General features: G+C 38.9%; 1 protein-coding gene across 1 annotated transcript in view; it reads right to left on the bottom strand.

The window, feature by feature from the left end:
• LOC103022920 (synaptopodin 2-like protein) overlaps positions 1-5,518 on the bottom strand; it is a 66,582-nt gene extending 61,064 nt beyond the window's left edge. Inside the window, exon 1 of the mRNA XM_049475252.1 lies at positions 4,977-5,518. The gene's annotated coding sequence lies outside the window, so the exon portion shown is untranslated. The remainder of the gene's footprint in view (positions 1-4,976) is intronic.
• Between the last annotated feature and the right edge of the window lie 11,426 nt (positions 5,519-16,944).

The following is a 16,944-nucleotide window of genomic DNA, read 5'->3' as shown; positions in this document are numbered from 1 at the left end:
AAATATTTTTTCTATACCACTCTCGTTATATATGTGTGTTGTGCTGGTGGTACAGTGAGTGGATGAGATGCAGCAGTGCTGCTGGAGTTTTTAAACACTGTGTTTAATCTCTCACTGTCCTCCACTCTATTACACACTACTACCTACAGCTGAAACACCCTGGAGATAAAGAAAAAAATTACTAATGTGTTACACACTGATTATTAATGATTTTTAAGGCACTTACAACCTAATTAGTAACCATTAATAAACTAATTGTAAACCCTTTATAAAGGTAGTCTAATTTTAAAGTGGTACCAACTTAAACAACACAAACTGACTCACTTTATCCCTTCTTTCTGTTCTTCTCTTTAATCTCTTTGTCTTCTATATGTATCTAATTTTCCATTTCATTCCATCTGATTTCTTTTGCAAACTTACACCCATATCTCTTTTTCAGTATCATACTTTCTTACTGTCTTTCTCACTTTTTAAACCTCTAAACCTCTCTCTCTCTCTCTCTCTCACACACACACACACACACACACACACACTTTCTCTCTCTTTTACACACATTTGTACTGTACACACACACACACTCACAAGGCCCTGTTTAAGCACCTGTAAATGCTTTGAAAAATAATTTGGGGTTTGTTGCTGTGCGATTGGCATTCCTTGAGACTAATGTTCAGAGGGCTCATGATGTCCGACGTGCCCCGGCTTGTACCTGCTGGTGACAGACAACCAAAACACCACCAGCAGCTCCACACCTCTGAAACACACACACACATACACACCACAAGTGTCTTTCTGAGCTGAATACAATGACAATGTTTCCCAGTGGAACTATGATAACATTATAGCAACACATAATGAACCACTCGTCTCAAGCCATGGGTCAGAAGTTTATTAATTGATCATGAAGTGTTTCCTCAGGGAACAGCTTGGGAACACCCACTTCTGTATAAGTTGTGAGGTGTTATCTTGTGATTAAGGCTAAACACTGGCCATTCCATCTCTGAAGCTGTGAGGGTATTTTATATTCCTCGATCCACAGGGTCATGTGTGTAAGGGGAGTACTTTATAGAAGGCTAATATTATCACCCACAGTAGACAGCACAGTGGTTGATAAGTATCATGACCGGTGGTGTCTGGCTAGAACTGCACTGTGTCACTATCCAGTCCAATGACAGACATGGGCTAGAGGGATATAAAGTGGAATTGTGTTCTATGGAGTGATGGAGCACCATCCATTGCTTTTGGATTGGATAAGTTGGGGAGTTTGAGATCACCTGAATGCAATCAAATCCTCACAGCAATGCTCCACAGCTATCTAGTAGAAAATCTTCTCTGAACAGTAGAGACAGTTACTCCAACAAAAGCAGGATAAAGTCATTTTAATACCATTGATTTTGGGTGAAACAAACACTGAGGAAGTATCGCAATACTTTATTTAGTCCATAGAGTATAGTAGTGAAGTGGTAAAGTCAAGATGGAACTAGACTTACAAGACCAGTGGCCCTATCTTACACCCTGTGTAAGGCACATCGCAATGCTCATTGCTATCTTATACCCCATCAACAGTCTATTTCATGCCTTGTGCCCACACTGTTAAAACAGCTTTAGAGTTTATGAATGAATCTACACTGATGAGCATGGTGGTCTGGAAGTGAGGTGTGTTCAGGTAAATTTCTGGCACGTTTCTATATATTTTGGTGGGGAAAAACACAGATGCGCCACTGACTGATTAAAACCCTGACAACAGTCAATCATGAGAGTCCAATTGGAACATGGCTTTTGCACTTTTTGAGCCACGCAAGGTGTATTTTTTGATCCTGCACGATACCAAAGACACACCAACCTGCTCTAAATCCAGCTGCACATCAAACAATTGACCGGTGCTCTATAGATAACTAAAATAGAGCCCCATAGGCTGTTGTTGAACACTGCAGGTAGAGAATCAGTGAGGCAGAGCAAAAGCAGCAGATGCCCAGCGTCCTGCTGCCGTCTGCAGCTCAGCGGCTGATGTATAAGTCATTAGTCATTACGGTCGCTAAGATACTGCTACACCGGATACACACTCTACCGACTCTACTGTTACTGCACACCTCTGCTGCTCACACACACACACATACACACCAGCTCCACAAAGAAATGAACGCACAGCTTTCACTCACCTGATCATCATACATCTTCTCATTACCATTTCATGTCCTCAGTTACAGTTACCATCATCCTACCATCAGACATATGTTCTCTGAGCCTACCTGAACAAACTCTTTAACCATGAAACCAACTATAACAATACTATATGCGTAAAAATGAGTTTTCCACTATATTTATCATATTAAATTTTGTTGGACTGTAAAATATAAGCTTGATATCTTTAGATCTATATAAGTCTATATAATATTTCATATAACTTTTTTAAGCAAGGTTGCTCATCCTGGTGCTGGAGATCTACCACCCTGGAGATTTCAGATCTAACACACCAGAAAGAGTCCAGAAAGTTCACGTCCCCGAAGGCCTTATTTACCTGGATCAGGTGTATGAGATCTAAAATCTCCACGGTGGTAGATCTCCAGGAACAGAATGAGCAACATTGCTCTAAAGTGATATGAAATATTATATAGACTTCATAGATATATAGACAGCTCTTCAGTTTCTGAATCAGTTTCTCTAATCTTGCAAGTTATAGGTATGTTTGAGTAAACCTACTGTAAAACATTCAGTATTTACTGCACATAATTCAGTACCTACTGTGAACCATTCAGTTTCTACTTTCCATGCTTCAGTACCTAATATGAAGCATTCAGTATCTTCTGAACACGATTCATAATGTACTTTCAAAGTATTCAGTATCTACTCCACATGATTCAGTGCCTACTATGAACCATTCAGTGTCAACTGCACATGATTCAGTACCTACTATGAAACATTCAATATCTACTGCATACAATTCAGTAACTATTCAGTACCTACTATGAAACATTCAATATCTACTGCATACAATTCAGTAACTATTCAGTACCTACTATTAAACCTTCAGTATCTTCTGAACACGATTCATAATGTACTTTCAAAGTATTCAGTATCTACTCCACATGATTCAGTACCTACTATGAACCATTCAGTGTCAACTGCACATGATTCAGTACCTAGTATGAAACATTCAGTATCTACTGCACACAATTCAGTAACTATTCAGTAACTACCGTGAAGCATTCAGTATTAACTGCTCATGATTTAGTACCTACTATGAAACGTTCAGTATCAACAGCACATGAATCAGTACCTACAATGAAACATTCAGTATCAACTGCAAATAATTCAATACATACTGTGAAGCATTCAATATCAACTGCACATGATTCAGTACCTACTAGGAATTATTGAGTATCTACTACAAATTATGAAGTTACTACTATATATTACTCAGAACCTACTATGAAGCATTCAATATCAACTGCACATGATTCAGTACCTACTATGAAACATTCTATATCCACTATAAGTTACTCTTTACCTACTATGGATTATTTAGTATCTACTACAAATTATGCATATACATTACTCAGCATATTTTATGAAGCATTCAGTATCTACTGCACATGATTCAGTATCCACTGCACATGATTCAGAATGTACTTTGAAATATGCAGTATCTACTTCACGGGATTCAGTACCTAGTATGGATTAATTAGTATCAACTGCACATGATTTAGTATCTACAGTGAAGAATTCAGTATCAACTACACATGATTCCATACCTAATATAAAGTATTCAGTATCAACTGCACATGATTCCATACCTAATATAAAGTATTCAGTATCAACTGCACATGATTCAGTACCTACTGTAAAGAATTCAGTATCTACTGTACATGATTCAGTATCAACTGCACATGATTCAGTATCAACTGCGCATGATTCAGTATCAACTGCACATGATTCAGTACCTACTGTAAAGAATTCAGTATCAAATGCAAATGATCCAATACCTAGTATAAACTATTCAGTATCTACTGTACATGATTCAGTATCAACTGCACATGATTCAGTATCAACTGCACATGATTCAGTATCAACTGCACATGATTCAGTACCTACTGTAAAGAATTCAGTATCAAATGCAAATGATCCAATACCTAGTATAAACTATTCAGTATCTACTGTAGATGATTCAGTATCTACTGCACATGATTCAGTATCTACTGTACATGATTCAGTATCTACTGCACATGATTCAGCACCTACTATGAAGCATTCAGTATATACTGCACATGATTCATTATCTACTGTACATGATTCAGTATCTACTGCACATGATTCAGCACCTACTATGAAGCATTCAGTATATACTGCACATGATTCAGTATCTACTATGAAGCATTCAGTATATACTGCACATGATTCAGTATCTACTATGAAGAACTCAGTATATACTGCACATGATTCAGTATCTACTATGAAGCATTCAGTATATACTGCACATGATTCAGTACCTACTATGAAGAACTCAGTATATACTGCACATGATTCAGTACCTACTATAAAGCATTCAGTATCCAGTTACTCTGTACTCTACCTATTCAGTATCTACTACAAATGATTCAGTAACTACTATACATTACTCAGTACCTACTATCAATTATTCTGTATCTACTATGAACTACCCTGTATCCACTATGAATAAGTCAGTACCTTCTATCCTTCTGTGATCAGTATCTTTAGTAAACATGCAATTTGAAGAAACATCTCACAGCAAGCATGCATACACACCTACACCACACACACACCTCTACCACACACACACCTCTACCACACACACACATTGACTCAATCTGATCTATCGTAGCTCAGCGAAAGTTCCGTCAGCTTGTGGTTAGTGTCCTGCATCCGTTCTCAGGTCAGTCCGATCTACAATAGATCAGATTGAGATCAGACAGACTACAAATCAGACAGACAGGCAGATAGATCAGTAAACGCAGACTCACCTGAGCTCTCCTGCACTCTGCAGTGTGTGTGTGTGTGTGTATGTGTAAGTGTGTGTGTATGGAGATGACAGCCTGTTCGTTCAGCCCCCTCACCAGACCCTCCTACTGTTCTTCTCCTCCTCCTCCTCCTCTTTCCTCCCTCACTCCCTTTCTTCCCGCGTTCTTTTCTTCTCCTTCTCCTGCTTCTCTTTCTCTCTATCACTTCTGTTCTTGCATTCTGTCACTCTTTCCCCACTCTTTCTCTCTCTCTCTCTCTCTCTCGATCCCTCTCTTCCTCTTCCTCTCTCCAGTCTCGGAGAGTGAACGGGGGGAAAGGGGGAGTGGACGAGTGGAAAACACAGAAGGTTCTTTGTCTGCCCGCTTTCATATGGTTTCCTTCAACTATGCATACTGAACACATTATGCCATTATATATTTTCATATTTAACGCATAGAGTCACTTTCTCTGCCTCTGCCCCACAGTATATTGTACCTGGCACGGCTGAAGCTGAACTACCTTGTGGAACTTATAGAAAGAAAGCAAGAAAGATGGATGGTTGGATGGATGGGTACAAAACAGACAACAAGAAAGAAATGCATGAAAATGAAAGAAAACGAGAGAAAGAAAGAAATAAAGATACATTTATATTGAAATGTAAAAAAAGGAAAGAAAGAAAGAAAGAAAGTAGGCATGAAGGTAAAAAGAACACAAGATAGCTGGAAAGAAAGGATGAACAAAGGAAATGGATAGAAAAATAGTAAAAAGAAATGCTAGGTACACATATTAGCAAATATTAACTTGTAGATTACCATGTTAAAGAAAGCGTGAGATAGATGGATGGATGGATAGTTACAAAGACATATAGTGAGAAATACATACTTGAAAAAGAAAATAGAAAGAAAGAAAGAAAGAAACAAAGAAAATATAGATTAAGAAGGAAAAAAGGAAAGTAAAAAAGGAAAGAAAAGAAGAAAAAGCAAGATAGATAGATGGATAGATAGATAGCATGAGATAGATGGATGGATAGATAGATAGATAGATGGATGGATGGATGGATGGATGGCTACAAAGTCAGATTGTGAGAAATACTTAGAAAAGAAAAAAAGAAAGAAAGAAAGAAAGAAAGAAAGAAGAGTTACAAAAAGGTACAAATAGAAAGACAGGAGGGAAAAAGAGAGATCAAGAAAGAAAAAAGGAAAGTAAAAAAGGAAAGAAAAGAAGAAAAAGCAAGATAGATAGATAGATTGATTGAAAGACTGATTGATAGATAAAGAGAGACCAAGAAAGACAAAAGGAAAGTAAAAAGTAAAGAAAAGTGGGGAAAAAAACAAGAAAGAGAGAAAAAAAGAGATCAAGAAAGAAAAAAGGAAAGTAAAAAACTAAAGAAAGAAAAAAAATTAAGAAAACAAATATTAGAAAGAAAGAAAGAAAGAAAGACATAAAAAGGAAAAAAAGGAAAGTACAAAAAAGAATGAAAGAAAAGTAAGGAAAAAACAATAGAAAGACAGGTTGAAGTGTTCGACAACCACCTGAAATGCAATAGCAACCATCCTAGCAACCACCCGGAATTTCATACTAAACACCATAGCAACTATCAAGAAACACATTAGCAGCACCATAACTCCTCCATACCAAACACTTTAGCAATAACTTAATCTTAGCAACCACCATGTATACCAATGTAACCCCAGGTGCAATCCTCCTGCATTACTGTAGTGACCACCTTAGCACCTTACCTTAGCAGTTACCAAGTAACCACATGTTATACTGCAACACTTTAGCAACCACCTGGTACACCATAGCAAGCACCGAGAAATTATTTAGCAACAATGTTGCACCCAATCAGCAACACTTTAGCAACCGCCTGATACACCATAGCAAACCACCGAGAAATAATTTAGCAACAACGTTGCACCCAATCAGCAACACTTTAGAAACCGACTAGTACACCATAACAACCACTAAGAAATAATTTAGTTACAACTTTGCACTCAATCAGCAAGACTTTAGCAACCACCTGGTACACCATAGCAACCACCGAGAAATAATTTAGTAACAACTTTGCACCTAATCAGCAACACTTTAGCAACCACCTGGTACACCATAGCAACCACCGAGAAATAATTTAGCAACAACGTTGCTCCCAATCAGCAACACTTTAGCAACCACCTGGTACACCATAGCAACCACCGAGAAATAATTTAGCAACAACGTTGCTCCCAATCAGCAACACTTTAGCAACCACCTGCTACACCATAGCAACCAATAAAGAAAAATCCACCATAGCAAGCACATAAACACCCCTCAACAGCCACCTTAGAACCACCTGAAATCTTCATAGTATGCCATAGGAGCCACTCAGGAATAGTTTAGCAACACCATTGCATCCACTAAAATCCCAATAACTTAAATAGCAAAAGCAATTGCATACAAACAACCAGCGATACCAGAGCAACCATATTCAGCAGGTTAATCAGTTTTACTGTAGTAAATGTGTTGCAACTCCTTGAAAGTGGGAGCCACTTAAGCACTGCAACCACACGTTTCCTTCAGTAAAGTAAAGTAAGCTATTTTATAATGTAATTTTATGCTTTTTGGTTTAGTGCTTGGTATTTTTTCGCCTGCTCAAAGATTACAATCCATAATGACAGATAAAGCGTGTACTAATCTGCGCTGTCAGCTGAAACCTGAATTTGTCAGTTGGGGAGAAAGTAAAAGTGAGGAAAGTGGAGTAAAGTAAACGTGAGGAATGTCACGGGGAATTGGTGTATATGTGAGGAAACGTACCCTAACGTGGCCCCCAGAGCGGAGAGCGCCGTGTTTAGACTGGGTCTGATTGTTATGAATTATAAGAGTACCCAGCCAAGGCTCCGATTACTCCCTCCTGTGAGTCTCAGATGGAAGTAGAAAGGTGCGGGACGAAAAAAACGAGGTACAGATGGTTTTCCCACACATTTAGAGTCTGATTTAGAACTGGAGAAAAGAGCAAATTTGGCCCAAACTATAAGCTAAATTCTGGACCTTGTGCTTCCACTCAATGGACACTTTATTAGAAACACCTACAACTTACTACCTTCTACTTCCGCTCACTGGCCACTTTATTAGAAACACCTACTACTGTTACATTGTTCTTCCACTCAGTGGACACTTTGTTAGAAACACCCATATCTACTACTACTACTACTTCCTTGTGTTTCCACTTACTGGCCACTTTATTAGAAACACCTCCTACTACTACTACTACTACCTAGTGCTTTCACTCACTGGCCACTGTATTAGAAACACCTACTACTACTACCTAGTGCTGCCCCTTATTGGCCACTTTATTAGAAACATCTACTACTACTACTACTTTGTCCTTCCACTCACTGTGGCCACATTATTAGAAACACCTACTACTACTACCTACATTCACAACTAACTTGTGCTTCCACTCTCTGGCAACTTTATTAGAAACACCTACATTCACAACTACCTTGTGCTTCCACTCACTGTGGCCAATTTATTAGAAACACTTACTACTACTTCTAGTATCTTGTGCTTCCACTGACTGGCCACTTTATTAGAAACACCTACATCTACTACCTTGTGCTTCCACTCACTGGCCACTTTATCGGAAACAGGTCAGTCCTTTGTCTGGGTTTGTATGAGGTTCTGCTTTATCTTGCTCCACAGCCACAGGCCTGCTCAGACTTCCCCACAAATACTTGTGTCTGTTTGAGATTTCATACCAGGGTGATACTGGAGGCCTTCAAACACACACATGCTCTCACACACACACACACACACACACACACACACAGAGTCATAGTCATCTGGCTTTGCTCGAACACAAGTGCGTGTCTGAAAACTTTGATCTCGGACCACAGGCATACACTGCATAGAAAACATAGCACTGCAGAGCTATAAATTATTGGGCTGTTTTTCCAGACGAAGATTAGGCCTAATCTCAGTCTAAATTACATGTCTAGGTCTACAGGGAATCCTAATCTTACAAAGACAGTCATTTAAGTTTGAGTATCAGGTCAGAACTGATACAGGAATCTGACGACATACAAAATTAAGTCACATCAGATTTGTACTGACACTAGTGTGAGTTAACCTCATATAAAAAAACCTTGAACACCATAGCCCCGCGTAGTAACACCTTAGCAACCACTTAACATATACAAATAAAAAGACAAAGTTCATATTAAGCACCAACAAAAACAAAAACTAATTTTAACACCAGAACATCCACCCAGAAACACCTTATTAACGACTTGAAATAATGTCCCCTTGCCCTGTTTCCCTGTTTTTTTCCCTTCTGTGCTCACATTTCTGTGTTTTGTTTTCCCATGCGTTCCTGCACATGCTCTGTGTTTTCCCTGTGTCTCTGTCTGAGTGTTCTCACCTGTGTTCCCCCACGTCCCTCTATATGTAGCTCCGCCCCTTCGTTACCCTTCGTTTCTGCAGGTGTCCCCCATTTCCGTTTCCCTCCTAGTATATTTATACCCCAGTGTTTCCGCGTTTCCTTTGTCTGTCTTTTTTCTTTATTGTATCTCATTTTCACCGGCGTTACTTCCCTGTGGCTTTGTTTCAATAAGCTTCTGCAATGTTACAAGATGTATTTCAATCCAGTGTTGCTGGATTAATTTTTCACCAGGATCTTGCAGCAGCATTGATGATGGTAGAGTCTGACCAACCACTGCACAAAGCAGCTCTTCTCCATCCAGCACATCCCAAAGATTCTCAATGAGGTTAAGATCTGGACTCTGTGGTGAACTCTCAATCTGAATCACTCTTTCACTATTCCAGCTCCATGAATCCTGACATTGTTATCTTGGAATATGCCCGTGTTCATCAGGGAAGAAAAAATAAATCCATTGATGGAATAAGCTGCTCTATATTCAGTATATTCATGTAGTCAGCTGACCTCATTCTTTCAGCACATACTGTTACTGAACCTAAACCTGCAGACCAACTGCAGCATCAACCCCACATCACTTACTTACTTAAATTACTTACATCCAGGTGGAGACTTTTTTTGCCAGGCAAAAAACTGAAGTAAGCTACAGTTCAGAACTGAGTCATGTCAGAATAATAATCTAAGGTTAGTTAGTAAACAGCAATTAACACATTTAGGTTAATGGGGATTCCTAAACTCACCATGACAGCCCTTTAAGTTTAAGGTCTAAAATTACATGTATATGCAAGCAGACCACCAGCATATGTTATAGTATCTTTTTATTTAAGGCCATATAATACTGCCTGAGGGGATTGTTCACATTAGTAAGAGTATGATCCAAAATACGACTGACATAAACACATTCACAACATGACTTGTTTAACTTTTACAAACTCCAAACGCATGTAATACGATAGATATATATATATCAATCTGCGGAAGGTCAGAAATGTGCATAGTGGGTGAAACCAGCACTGCATTTGTCTAGTGCTGAAAGTGGGCCATAGATCACTTTGATTCATCCCACTCTCGCTGGCTCTTTTCTCAATGCGTGTTTATTTTCTTTTTTTTTCTCTCCGCCCCCTGTGCAGCTGGTTGGCCTGCCGCTGCTGCTCTGTGTCCTATGGGCTAGCTTGACTTTCCAAAGGGCAGCTGTGTGTGTATGAGTGTGTAAGAGTGTGGGTGAATGGGAAAGCTTGGGGTCCGGGGGTTTTCTTCTTTCTTCGTCCTGCTGGAATTTCCTAAGTGTTCTGGCCTGCGCTTTCCCCCGCTCTGTCTCGTACCCAGAACGTTATTAAAGACGAGCTCTCACTGAGATCCGACATGATTACAATCATATGCCTCCCACAAACCAACCCCCGCACCCCCCAGCCGGACCACCAGCATCCCAACCTTCTGCTCCCACAGATTCACAAGCCTCAGCCCAGTGGGAGAGAGGATCAGCGACTGGTTAAGACTGAATCAGTGTGAGTTACAGTTCATAAATGACTCACCACAGTAACAAGTGAAGACTGGAAGCAGTGTGGGGTAGGAGTTCAGAAATGAGTCAGTTCAGTTTAAGAATGAACAATGCTGAAGGCAGAGTGAACTAGCTGGGGTCGACTCAATAAAACAAGAAGAAGAAGGCCTACGTAAGCTCTGAAATGAGTCGGAAATTCAGGCCCAACCACTTAGGTTGTCCTGATTTTTATTAGGCTGGAGGAGGATTTTTCAGAGGCACTCTCCAAAAAGAAGGCTATTAGAATCACTGACAAGATGGCACTGGCACAAGCGGCCAAAGAAACGCACAAATCTGAATATATTCCTTTTTAAAAATGACAATAACCACAATATTACCATAGTTTAATGTGTAGTTTCAAGGGTTGCAAGAAAAATAATTACCATTAATTGGATGAAGCCTGACCCCCCCTACCATTAGTCAATGGCTACAAAAAGTCAAATATGTCTACATGATGGATTGCACAGCTACAAAATAAAGCTTCCAATTTTTATTAGAAGGTGGACACCTTTTACTATGTATCTTAACTCAGTTTAAAAAACAAATCAATAAAACATAGTTGCATATGTCTATGCATGTATGTATGTATGTGTTTGTATGTATGTGAATGCATTTGAGCATAAATGTTGGTAAAATAATGTAGGTATAAAGAACATAAGGTATGGATGGATGTAGAAGTTAAGTGATGCCAGATCTCAAGGTGTTTTTGTTATATAATGTTAATTGCCTGTCAATGTGTGTTAATGGAAATAAAGTAAAAAAAAATAATAATAAATAAATATATAATGTGTAGTTTCAATGTCTTATTGCCATTTTCTTCATAACAAGCATAAAAAATCGCTAGTAGTTAAATGTTGCAACAAACAGAACAGATGTAAATGTAATAAAATAAAAGGTACTAAAAAGCTAATTTCAGCTTCCCATTACAGAGGAATTAAGGAATGCACAAAAATAATAAAGTTTTGCACCATCTGCCCTCTTTCTGAAGACATACTATATAGCCATAACTAGTTGAACTTTAGCGCTCCACTGCTATAGCTATATATCTGTATCGGGTGCATGAAGGGTCATCCCAATTCTTAGTGGGAGGATTTCACTCCCTACACTCCAAAACAAGGGGTAGTACTGAAACCAGTATGAGTTAAAGTTGAGAATTGATTTATATTAGACTAGTACTAAAAAAAGTGTAAGTCAAAGTGCTATATAGGATTTATATGAGTTCAAAAATGTCATATCATTAAGTAGTTAGTACTGAAATGGGTATGGATTTGAGTTGTTGCATTAGTAACTGGTTAGCACTGAAATCAATTTCAGTTCAAACTGATAATATTAGTTGAGTACTTAAAGAAACACATTTTTACTGTGAGCTTAGATTTCCAGATTTCCACTAAGGCTGGGTGCAGCAATATTATCATTTGCAGCTAACCGCTAGCGCTAGTTAATGCTGCCCGACAGAGCTACACTGAAGAACCCTGAGTGTTCTGGTAACCCAGGGTAATATTAGCTCGTGTTTTAGAATGGAAAACATGCATACTACAGGCCAATATACTCCCCTCTGAACTGCGAAAGGGCTAGCGCTTAGCATAAGTAGCGGGTAATGCTAATGCTGCTCCAGCAGTGCTAGCCGGGGATATCAGCAGGCAACAGTCTGGTATACTCACCTCTGAACAGGAAAATAGCGGTTAGCAGCTAATGCTAATATTGCTCCAGTCTCGGTGCTGGTGAACTAAACTGAAACTCCTGTATAATATAGATAAATAATATAATATAATATATATAATATATAAATCCTTTACTTCAACAGAGTGGCTTTACTGCTCCTTAATATCTGACAGTTAAAATTCATACATAAGGTGCAACAGATTATTAGGTGCACAGATAGTCTTAGTATTGTTTGTTACTTTGTTAAATTTCCATATAGCTTCAGTTAAAACTGTCTTGTATTTGCCTCCTCCCTCTGACTTTGAGTCGTTACAAATTGACTATAGTTGAGTTAAGTCAAAAATGACTGAGCTGTTTTAGGGCTCTGTCACCTTTATGCAAATAAGCTGTTGCTGGCCACACCCCATGTATACCCTAAGTTTTGCCACATGTTAGTGTTACCTTGTGCTAAATGGCAAAACACAAGCAAGCTAGTTAATGCTTAACAGCGATAGAAACACGAAACTCATTATTTGTATTTATAGCTATATCTCCCTCATCTTTTGACTCCTCTCCGGACAGTAGGTACAGATCCCTCCCTCAAACGAAGTCTGCTGGCTAATCCTGCTGTGTATTGTCTGAGGTTCTCAACCAAAGTGACTGAAATGTATTTTTAATTTCAACTGATCTAGTAGGTGGGTTCTGATGGGGGTTGACAGGTGAGGGGTGGAGTCAGGGTGGTTCTATGCAGGAGCTTCTGCTTCTGGAGATGCTCTAAAAGGTTTTTGTTAGATATTATTAGCACTACCACAAAACTTATATTATAGCTTTCTTGACAATTAGAACAGGTCTATGGGCTATACACAAAACATGACTTTCAATATGAGATGTTTAAGGGCTCTGTCACATTTATGCAAATAAGCTGTTGCTGGCCACGCCCTGTATATGCTGAGCTTTTGCCACACATTAGTGTTAGCTTGTGCTGAATGAACAAGATAGTTTATAATTAACTGCAATATATCTCCCTCATTTGCTGACTCCACCTGGACAGTAGGTACAGATCCCTCCCTCGGAAGAAGTCTGTTGGCTAATCCTGCTGTAAGCTGTCTAAGCTTCTCAACCAAAATGACTAACATGTTTTTTTTAACTGATCTGGTAGGTGGAGTAGGTGGTGAGGGTTTCCTCCTTATTGTAACATCACAATAAGGGAGCATCCAAACACATCATAGAAACAAATTATTCCTGATACGAAACCAACTGTTTAGCTGACTCACAGAAAATGGATGGATGGATTTTTTTGGTGATTCTAGTCTTTTTTCCATTTTTTTTGCAATCAGAAACAATAACACATTTCAAAAAGTGTGTAAAAAAGAGTAAGTAAACCAACAGTCATTTCTTAAGTGGGAAATACCAAATCAGGCCCAGTCACTCTCCAGTTCTCACACGCTGGTGAGAAAACACTCCGTGTGCAAACAAAAAGCAGGAGGTAACTTTGGCGAGTCGCGGTTTTGCCTGAGAGCAAGTCAGGTTCTGTAGATATGAATCAGCATTAAGATATGAGATTAATCACACTGAAAAAAACACAATCACAGCTCTCTTTCTGCTCCACTGCTTCTCTGATAGGAACTTTAACTCTTCAGAGTTCGGAAAGTGAGAGTTTAGAATATTAAAGTTATATTTAAGTTTTATTTTTGCCATTTAAACAATTTAAAAAGTGTGCTTTGTTGGGTAATTGTGTACTGCAGTTGTATTTCAGTATTTTTGCAAGGAAAAAGGAAATTTAAATCAGTACTCCTTAAGGTTTACTTTTGAATTAAAGCAGTAGTAGCAGAGTTGGAGGAATGCTCCAAAATGCCTTGTTCCTGTTTATAGTGTAGGCTACAGGGATACAAAACCCTTTTTTTCTGCAGTAAAATAACTTATTTACACTCTGAAAATTTAAGAGCTTTGAAATCTCCTACAGAACAATTAGAGAAGCTGCCTGTTTTCTCTCTACTCCACTTAATAATTCCAGATCAGTAACAGGAATCAACCCAAATTCTGCATGTTTGAAAATAAAGACGTGAAAACTAGACAAACATAACGAAACTAAAGGTTTGGAGGCATGAACTGTTTGATAAGTATTCAGGAAAATACTGTTTTTATAATGAAGTTCAAAAAAGAGACAATTTTATGATTTTATTCATTATATTTTGATTAGCAGATTTACTTAAAGGAGAAGTCGGGTGTTAAATAGACTTTTGGCGAATAGCACACCTCTGTTCTCCCACAGCGTTCCAAGATCCAGAAATTTGTCCAATATCTTATACGGCTAGCTTCAGCTCTAAGCGCTGCCATCACTGAACTGAAAATAACATAGACATACAGGGGTTGGGCAATGAAACTGAAACACCTGGTTTTAGAGCACAATAATTTATGGTCCTGACGGACAATTCTGGTGGAAACAGGAGAGTTGAGATGCACATTGAATTCTGCCATGATTTGATCAGCCGTGGTTTTATGTTTTTGGGATACAATCCGGGTTAGCACCCGAACATCCCTTTCAGACAGCTTCCTCTTATAGCGTCCACAGTTAATCCTGTTGGATGTGGTTGGTCCTTCTTGGTGGTATGCTGACATTACCCTGGATACCGTGGCTCTTGATACATCACAAAGACTTGCTGTCTTGGTCACAGATGCTCCAGCAAGACGTGCACCAACAATTTGTCCTCTTTTGAACTCTGGTATGTCACCCATAATATTGTGTGCATTGCAATATTTAGAGCAGAACTGTGCTCTTACCCTGCTAATTGAACCTTCACACTCTGCTCTTACTGGTGCAATGTGCAATTAATGAAGATTGGCCACCAGGCTGCTCCAATTTAGCCATGAAACCTCCCACACTAAAATGACATTTCAATTTCAGTTTCATTGTCCAACCCCTGTGTATATACATAGACTCAGCATAGCCTAGCAGCTGGCGCCAGGAGGCAGGCTATGCAGACTCTATGTATATATATATGTCTATGTCATTATCAGTACAGTGATGGCGGCGCTCGGAGCTGAAGCTAGCGTTATAGTATGTAAACAGTGTTTTTAATAAGCTTCTTGTGCACTTTTTAAAGTTATTAAAGCCTCGTTTTAAATGTCAGGGCTCTCCGGATTCTAACAAGGAGGTGTGAAGCTACTTTGAGTCTGGATAACGGTGGAAAAAGCGATTTATCAGGGCAAACTATGTCCCGTTCACAAAGTCTGAAGGGTGTTTGGATAAACTGTTAAAATTTCTGGATCTCTAAACGCTGTGGGAGAACGGAGGTGTGCTATTCATCAAAGGTAAGAACTTTTTACCATGTTTTACTACAGCAAAATCCATTTTACACCAGAGTTCTCCTTTAAATATTGTTTTATATTTTCTTTTACAATTACAGTTATGATTTTCAGTAAGATTCCTTATCAAACATTAACACTTTTCATGTAATGCTTGAATAGAAATCCTCAAGATTTAGTGGTGTAATGTCAGGCAGAAAATGGACAAAAATTCTGGCCTATTAATGGGTTAACTTGCACTAAAAGTACTCTAAACTAGTACACTTCTAAAGGCTTATTTCACACACTCTGGGTCTGGTGCATCAGGTTAATCAAGGTTCATAAGCCAATATAAAAGGTGGTTCTAAATCAGAGCTGTTAGGACGCTGAGAACTTTCCGTGCTGCGTTGTCCTCATTTTAGAATGTAACTAAAATAATAGCAGTGTCCCAACCCTGTCAGATTATCGACCTCCCGGTGTCACACTCATATCCGCTGTTTGCTTGCTTTGGCAGTGTTGTATGTCTTGCATTCACACTGAGACATATTGCACCAGAGCCAGAGTGTGTCAGATTAACCCTTAGACGTATAATAGAGTTTTAGGGCCCTAATCTAGTGATCTATTGTGCAGCTGGATTTAGGGCGTGTCACGCTGTGAAGATACGCCAGCAGCTCATTCAAAAGAACAGCAATGGTATTTTATTCTTTATTCTGTTTATTGTTGATGTAAAAGCTGTATTTGTGCTCTGCAGCACATTTATTTGTGTGTATAAGGAGCGACTGATTGTTGACTGTTGTCAGGGTATTAATCAGTCAGCGGTGCACCTGTATTTTACACAGCCAAGATACAAACACACCAGAAATTTACCTGAATACACCTCACTTCCAGACCTAGATATATTCACAAGCACTGTTGCTATATAAACAACACAGGTAGATGCCATGAAAATAGACTGTTGGCAGGGTGTAAGATAGCAATGAGCTTTACAACGCGTCTTTCACAGGGTATCAGGGTTCTAAAGCAGGACTTGGGTCTTAGAACTGCGTCTAAAATTGAGCTTAAATGTTAGCTACTGTTATGAGGCTGAACAACGAGGCTATGTTCACATTACAAGCCA

This window comes from Astyanax mexicanus, chromosome 2, assembly GCF_023375975.1.
Source record: "Astyanax mexicanus isolate ESR-SI-001 chromosome 2, AstMex3_surface, whole genome shotgun sequence".
NCBI classification, from domain to species: domain Eukaryota; kingdom Metazoa; phylum Chordata; class Actinopteri; order Characiformes; family Acestrorhamphidae; genus Astyanax; species Astyanax mexicanus.
The sequence above is the reverse complement of the archived record's forward strand: the minus strand, read 5'-3'. Positions and strand labels throughout refer to the sequence as shown.